Source organism: Pieris brassicae, chromosome 1 (assembly GCF_905147105.1).
Source record: "Pieris brassicae chromosome 1, ilPieBrab1.1, whole genome shotgun sequence".
Taxonomy (NCBI): Eukaryota; Metazoa; Arthropoda; class Insecta; order Lepidoptera; family Pieridae; genus Pieris; species Pieris brassicae.
In genome coordinates, this window is record NC_059665.1 from 16,424,072 (window position 1) to 16,432,679 (window position 8,608).

At 32.6% G+C, this 8,608-nt stretch overlaps 1 protein-coding gene across 1 annotated transcript in view; it reads right to left on the minus strand.

Moving 5' to 3' along the window:
- LOC123709665 (aryl hydrocarbon receptor) overlaps positions 1-8,337 on the minus strand; it is a 77,048-nt gene extending 68,711 nt beyond the window's left edge. The window contains exon 1 of the mRNA XM_045661157.1: positions 8,100-8,337. The gene's annotated coding sequence lies outside the window, so the exon portion shown is untranslated. The remainder of the gene's footprint in view (positions 1-8,099) is intronic.
- Positions 8,338-8,608: the final 271 nt, after the last annotated feature.

Below are 8,608 nucleotides of genomic sequence, written 5' to 3' on the forward strand. Positions count from 1 at the left end.
TTGCATACGTACACGAAGATGCTAACTTCCCCAAGGTCTAACATTATTGTTTTATGAGAGATTAAGCGAACTTAACAACTACATTATTACTACACTAACTATTAGTAATATCTTGGCTTTGTGTCCAGTTACATCGAATATACAAAATGAAAAGACAGGAAATAAAATTGCAATAAAATCGTCCATATATAGAGCGATCGTACGGGATACAGCCGGTGTATAAATGAATTAATTTTCTGCAGTTTTCACCGCAACTATGGGTTTGCTTCACGCTCGGCTTGGAAGCATAGAGAGTTGTTTTGGATGTTTTGCGGTACGTAAATAGTAGATTTTTATGGAGAGCAATGACTTTGCGTAGGTTTTGCATTATCTGTTTATAACATTAATCATAAGCGGTAACAAAGAAGTTATTAGATATAAAACTCTGGGCAGTAACGCACAACGCGAATAAATGAGAGAGTTAACAGGAATTAATATGAGTTAGATTTCTGACGATATTATTATTGTTTGACGAGCAGACTTAGTAGATCACCTATGGAAGGATTAAAAAAATCAATGTAACCGATAGAGGTATGCGCTATTAAGAGGAGACTGGGAAACGTGTAGATAAGTACCCTAAGTACTAATTTGGCACAATGTTTATATTTTCTTTGCGTGTTTTTCGACCTTTATTCAAATCACACACCAGTACTTAAAGTAAAGAAAAAATCACACTTTGTACGCAGTAGTAGGTTTTCACTTTGCGATGATTATCGCACGCGCAGTCACGAAATAGCCTAAAGCACGATTGAAGTAATAAATGTTTCACCACAATTTAAATTCGATAAATCATGTTATTTTCGTGGACTATATTTAGATTGATTCTCGATTTTAAGACTTCTTAACATAACGCTGTTATATTTAAGTTGATTTGTTTGATTAAAGTGCTTCATGATCATGGGCTGACAATTGACATGCGTTTAAGTGATTTATTAATTAAAATAAATAATTATTCGGTAAATGAAATATAAAGCTATTTTTCACTGACTTTAAAAAATCTAAACTAGCTATTAATTTCCATACGTATACTATAATGATGAATTATACATATTGAAATAAAAAATTATCACTGAAAAATACTTAAAAACTAGTGTATAATATACTATAAAATGTCACTTTTAAGATGTATTTATTTGACGATTATTGTGTACATTGCCATTAATAAGTTCATTCTTCATTGATATTTCCAAAAGATTTAAATGCTGCCATTATTTGCAATTCCATTTTAGGTTATGCTAACTAATAAGGGACACGATAAAAGTTAGATAGGTCACATATTGAAGGTTTTGAAATATTTATAACTGTTTAATATACCAACCATCAGGCTGTCAAGTAAACAAACCCTAGTGTTAACATAAATTGTTGTATTATTCCAACATTCAACTTCCGTTTTAATTTGCAATTGTTTGTATGTCAGTCCACCGTCAACACATTCACCACCCGCAAAAAATGTATTTTGAATCATTAATGCATTGTTTCAAAATTTTAATAATAAATTATTATTTAATGTTGCAACCTCGTTACCTCAGGCATATATACATTTATTTGCAATATATACGGTACAATTAAAATAATTAAATAAACGTAACTGGCGGTCATTTCGCTTTCGAGCGATCTCTTGCAATTTTTTTATAAACACAAACTGAATTAATTATTGATTACACATTTGTTTTTATCATAGTGTTGTTAACAGTCAGAGTTTGATAGAGCCTATTAAATATGTTATAATGTCTCATTTTTATTTATGTCTAAAAGTGTCTTCTCAAATTCTATTGTATTTTTTGACTCACGAAAGAATGAATTTGAGGGTAGATATATAATGTAATATATACGTTTAATTCATAATTATAAAAACAAAATTTCTTCTTTCCCATTTGATGATTTCTGAGATGAATAAAAAAATATAATTTTAGAAACACAACCTAACTTTTAACCTTTTAACCTATCATGATCATACTAACAGCCGTTCTGAATTGGATATTAAAAGATAGCCATGGTAGATTATTAATACCAATTATATAGAAACAGGGACTATACAACGGGTACCACACGCACTCGCAGTGGAGAATACCTCTCTGGGCGTCGCTCAGGACCCTGTGGTGGACGCACCGGCTGCCTTCATTCTGCGTTCAAAAAGAACTTATGGCCTTTTAAGATAAGTGCTTACCAATTCATTAATGGCCGGTAACGCACTTGCGAGCCTTCTTCAAAAACAATCATCTTTTTAGCTTTCAATTTGGTATTTTAAAATCTAAAATATATGATGGTATGGAATTGTGTAATGTTATAAAATTGTAATTAATTTAAAAAGGCTTTAAAGATGCATTTCGAGCCCAGGGGATTAAATTAAAACTGTCAGATAGCGACGTGCAATTCCTATAATAATTAAGTTTTCATAATAAAAATTAATTTGTACATGCCTTAAACATTGTTTATAAAGTGGAATAACTATCAACTCTGTGAACCACTGTTAAAATCAAGCAAGTACGAAGGTATGATAATAGATTAGTTCAAAATTGATAAATAGAAAATTTACACACTCTGTCTGTCTTTGTGGCAGAGTAGCAATGACCCCAGAGCTGGTGCTTCCTCGCTTAACGAATAAGTATCACAATACAGCGAGGAAATGCTGCCAGGTACACTGCCATAGGGACGAAACTTTTTAAATTTGTTTTAATTTTCTATTTATGAATTTTTAATTATTCTCATTATTATAACGACGTAGGTTAAGAATATTGTAAATACTGTAAATAAGTGGAAAGAAATATAATAGTATAAATGGATTTTTGTAACATTTGAGATGGGGTGAAAGATGTTGGCAAATATGGTCCTAAACAGAAGCCCGAATATCGTTATCCAATACATTATTCAATGGAATTGTCTTTACGGGTACATAACGATGGTATAACTATTATTATTACACTAAAGTTAAGTGACAAACAAAAGGAAACTATATATTTATTTTGTTTGTTACTTTAGTTTAGTCAAAGTATGTAGTCAGTTTGTATACTTCGTGATGGAAGGCTGGTGCCCTAACCACACGACTTAAAGAGCCCTATTATAAGCACCTTTCAGAAAGATGATCAATACATGTAAACCCGTAAAATACAATACTGTGAAAAATAAAAAAACTTTCTTTATAAGATATTATGTTTGGTAACTGGCTTAGCTCAGAATCGAATCCCCGTACACTGACAAACGGTCTAAAGCCACACAACACAGTTTTTTAAGGGTCTTCTAGAAATTTCTTTTTAAAGTATTATATACATGGAATTCGGAAGGTCTATCAATTTAATAGATTTGTCTAACTGTTTGGGATTATTTCGCTGGTGGCGACAATTATATGTACGGGACAATTGACTATATTTTTAGGATCAATGTTAACTACATTGATAATTATTATAGTTCGTCCTAGGAATTGAGGTGTTTAATACATGTATTTCAAATTAAGAATTGAATTATTTCCGCTTTTATCGTAAGGTGTCCCATAGAGCATGCACTGACACCTAAGGTCAAGGATTAATGTTTTTTTCGCAACTAGATGCACTTGCACCTGCTGCAGCTGGTTCGCGATTTAAGTTTAATTATTATTTATTGCGTATTAACGTATTAGTTCGACACCCGTGGGCCTTTTATCTTTGCCGCGGTAATGTCGTTACACTTGTCACATCATTGATAACGGATAATCTTTTTATATTCGAGACGATGTCAAAACGCGTCGGGGGATATTTGTTTGACTTTTTTCACAAATCTCTGGTATTCAAAGATTGTAAAGAGATAATTATTGAAACTTAATGAAGAATAAATTATTTAACAAATATATAATCGTAAGGTTTGAAAATACTGAGCTATGGATTAAGCGCTGCACGGTTTCCATTATCGTATGATTAGTAATTAAATGGAAAATAGAAATAGTAAACGGCTAATATATGTCTTTCCTCCAACCTAGATTATGTTCCCTTTTCTCGTTTCAAAAGACTCTTAAGCCGTGGGGTTAAGGGCACAGGCGATAATTAAATATTTTTCGGCGATGGTGACCGTGGTGGTGGTGCTTTTCTCCCTCAACGAATTAGTATAGTATAGCAGGCACAAAACGGTTAAGTTTTTTAAATTTTGATTTTAAATTATGATAGCTATGACTGGCTGCATTTGCATGTCCCTATATGAATAGCAGATAATTAAACTTCTTCACTTCACCAGAGTACTTTAAAGAAAACAGAGTTTTACCAGTTCCAAGTATAGTGGTTTCTCCTAACTCCGAGTGAGGGCTTTAGATGCCCTTACGACCTTCTCTGTGGTAGACCATTACCACCAGAATCACTAACGAGAGATATAAGAGTAAGTGGGAAATTGCTCATGTTTATCATTTGCTCGTGTAATAGCTACAAAAAAGATTTTTTATAAATATTACCAGAACGTTCAAGTCTTACATTTCATTTTAACGCAGTCTGTAAGATTAATTTAAAGTATTGTCTGAATAACGTAATCCATTAAATAAAGGGAGATTCGATGAAATTTTCAAGAATATAATAAATTCAAACTATGTAAATAATATATATATATATATAGATTATAAGAGGAACGTTCTTCCTAAATTACGAAAAATTATAAGAGAAACGGATAAAAGATGTATAAGAATGGTATTCAAGAGAAGGCGTCAAGTTATAAGATGGCAGTCTGCCGAAGAAATGGAGCAGGCTAGTCCGGCAAAAGTAGGAGAGGCCTTTGTTAGAAGAACTACATCAGCTAATTGCTAAAGAAAAGAAAAGATACTTAATTGTTTTCATATGCTTTCACATTACTGAGGACTAAATAAGTAGGTGTCGACGTGCCGAAAGTATTTCTCAGGTGAATATACAATCATACATAGATGTGTGAATTAAGATTCAAAGACAAAGTAGGGACAGTTATTTTACAAAGTCCGTACAAAGTCTCTTCTAGCGAGGTGCATTACATAGATTTTGTATAATAAATAAAGACTTCAGGAAACTTTTGCGCATCTTATGAGCAAGGTTGCAATCCGTAGCCATTTTCTAGTATATTTTACTTTTTTAATCCGCCTTTAGCGATAAATTTTGAAATTATTACAATAGCTGTGGTTAAATTTAAGTAGGTAATTAATTTGTATATATTTCTATAAAAGAAAAGCAAGGCAGTGGCGCTACAAGCATTGTCTTGGTGATAAATTTCTGTATCTGTTCTGAGATCATTTTTTTTAAAATAGAAAAATAGGGAAACTATCTATGCCATCTGACACACGCCTTCATATTTTTTATTTAGAACAGGGGGCAAACGGGCAGGAATCTCACCTGAGTAATACCGCCACCCATGGGCACTCCCAATGCCAGAGCCGGCCTTTAAGAATTGACATTTTGACATTTTCCTCTTCCTTCCTTTACCGGAGTTCAAACAGATATGGAAGTCGCATGCTCAAGCCAGTTGCTCAAACCAAAGACATTTTTATTTATTGATGCATTTTCAATCGCGTTCATTTGTGACAAATTTATACCATCCTCAATAAATGGACTATGTAACACTGTTTCCTGTTAGCTCTTTAACCGTATAGAGAGTTGACTTAGAAACTAAACTCTAAAGAGAGTTTAGTTTTAACGTTCCTCACATCAAGACAAACTGTGCAAAAAACTGAGTTTTGTATCGCGCAGCGGATATACAACGACCATAACCTAAGCTTTGACTCGTTTTAGCTATCGCAGAATATACTAAGAAGTATTAAGAATATCCATAGCACTACACCTGCATCATGACCACACCCCACAACCTAAAGTACATGAGAGTACTTTCACACTACACTGCCGAATTATTGACTTCTCCCTTGTTCTCGTAAATGTTTGAACCTTTTGTATATATTTATTTATAGCCTTATATCAGAAATACAAAATATATATATTATAACTATTGTTTTTCATAATCTACGATAACCGATTCTGTGTGCCTACGGGCAAAGGCCTACCCCATTGTCCTCCAGTTTTCTTTATTGTATTTATTTATTACATGATTTCATCGGCCCATGTTTTGTATATACTATATATAATTAAAGATAGCTGTAGAGGTTCGAAATAAATAAAAAAAAAACTTTTAAAAAAATCCTATCAATCTATACAAATTTTGACTAAATATATTTCTTCCGTAAAGGCGGAGAGCCCGTTGCACGGCTAGTGGACATTCAAATAGCTGTTTACGTTCTTGAACCAGTGATCATTTGCAAATTATACTCTTTGGCATTACAAAACATCGATCAGGGAACAGATCATTAAGTTTTGCAGTCAGTTTTCAAATGACTTTGACAATACCTTCCACTATTTTGTCGGCTGAAGTATAAATATTGTGAAATGTTATTTATTATAATTATTACTTATATTTTCTGCTAATAACATAAAAATAAAAATAGAGTTTTTATCATAATTAAAATATTGTATTTACATTATTTTATATACAATTAATATTTAAGTTCAATAAAAAAATTTATTCGTTTACATATAATCAAGTAATATCAATTTGCAGTTTCATTACAATTACGTAGGGTATAATTACCTAGAACTTTAGAATTTATAATTATTTTTTAATATTTATCATCCATCCATACATTTTATGACAGTCTCCATGTCTTCGGGCGTACGGTGCCACAGCCACTGTTGGTCACCAATAATAACAATCGCAAAGTAGATGTACCTATATTAAAATTTTAAATTGCATATTTGCATTTCTTAACCCAGTATAGTTTACTATCTTTTATTGTTTAATTTATTTCGTCTTTTATCATTGTAATGATTCCCTTTAAATGTTGTACACACTTCACATTCATATTCATGCATGTGACATGTGTTTTGTGTGTCGTGTGTTCTGTTAGTGTGCTTTAAAATAAATAAATTATTACTTATTTACTTTTAATATAACACACATTTTTCACCCATACGATTCTTCTCTGTATGCAAAGCTATTTTTGTTAGTGAGGTACAGAAAGTAATATAAACACTAAAAAAAATATATGCACATAAGTATGTCTAATTCGTTTTTAATCAAAGGTTTTATGTTTAGCGCTGCCACACTAGCATCCAAGATTTCTAGGTAAATTTATTTTAACAGCAGTCTACAAAACAATTCATTTGGATCAATTCGGCATCCGAAAATTTCAGAAACATTTTTTATATTAGTAAATAAGCATGTATCGGCATTTATCTAAATGTGACTTCCGCGATCTATACAAACAGCATCGGAAGATGTATGCGGTGCCGTCCTTATAAGGAAGAATATTAATGTAAATCCAATGTAAAGAAATATTATTAATAAATGCCATTTGAAGTAGTTTGTACTCGTATTTCTTGTTAAAAATATGATTACTCAAAATGTGAAAACAGGCTTCACGCCAAAACCGTTAGTCGATTAGTAATTGCAACTAAAATTCACGGCAGAATCGATTGAAATTTATCGATATAACACCTATTATTCACCTCATAAATTTAATCGAATCGATTTAATAGGCCGAAACTAATTTTTGAATATGCCGTTCGTCACGCCCGTGGTTTTGCTAGTTTCACAGAACAAAATATTTAGTTCGTGTTTCAAAATTCTATTGAGTTCATATAGTGTCAGTCTAGGCTTTATATAAAGGGTTGAATTCTGAAACGTTATTTTGATATATACTTTACGGTCATTAAACAATATTTTTATTTGTCATACGTTTATTTGTCAAAATGTATGTAAATGATCTCAAAATAGCACCATACACATGAAGAAATTATAATATTTTGGCGTACTTCGTAAGATGTACGAGTTTTAAAACGCATAACAGTTAAATTTGTTTTCTTTCAAAAATGATGTAAAACTGAATCTAACAAAGTATTTTTACGTTTGCCTACACGTCGAAATCTAAATAAGTATAAGATTTTAATAACAAAGCTTTCTTAAAAAGTATGGTAATCCGGCTTTAACCTAAATGGAAACTTCTTCTGTACATACTAAACCGATTGAGTGTTAAACTGTACATTTATTCTAGCTGAAATTTGGGGAGGATTTGTCAAAGCTTCATACTCAGGACCTACCTTTTACCATTCCGCCTTCGCCGTTTCGTTGCATACACAGTTCCCAATTGGCTTGTGTGAGGCTGCGGCGGCCGGAGCAGGCTTGAGTCCACGCCATCGTAGGCTTGCCCGCTCCAGCCGCACAGAGCTAGCTTCGACTCTGTGCCTATCTTGCCGGCAGATGGCTCGCACTCACCATGAAATGCGTTGGGATACACTGTGTCCAACACTGATACAAAGTTTGAAAACAATTTGGCGTTTTGCGATCACTGTTCGGTGAATGTTTCCTGTGCGTTTGGCATTTGTTTCAGAGAGTGTTGAGCGGTGACAAATGCTTCTTTGGCTGCGTTTGTTCGCATTTGTCTCTTGTGATGGAGAAAGAGTGGATAAAGGATATCTTTTATGACCTATAACAGTGCGTGGTTAAATTGTTTTATAGATGCGCAACTGTTTATGAAGACGTTTCGTTTACATTAATAATATTTGGAATGGTTTTTAAAAAATATATTGCATTTTCCATATGATTAAGC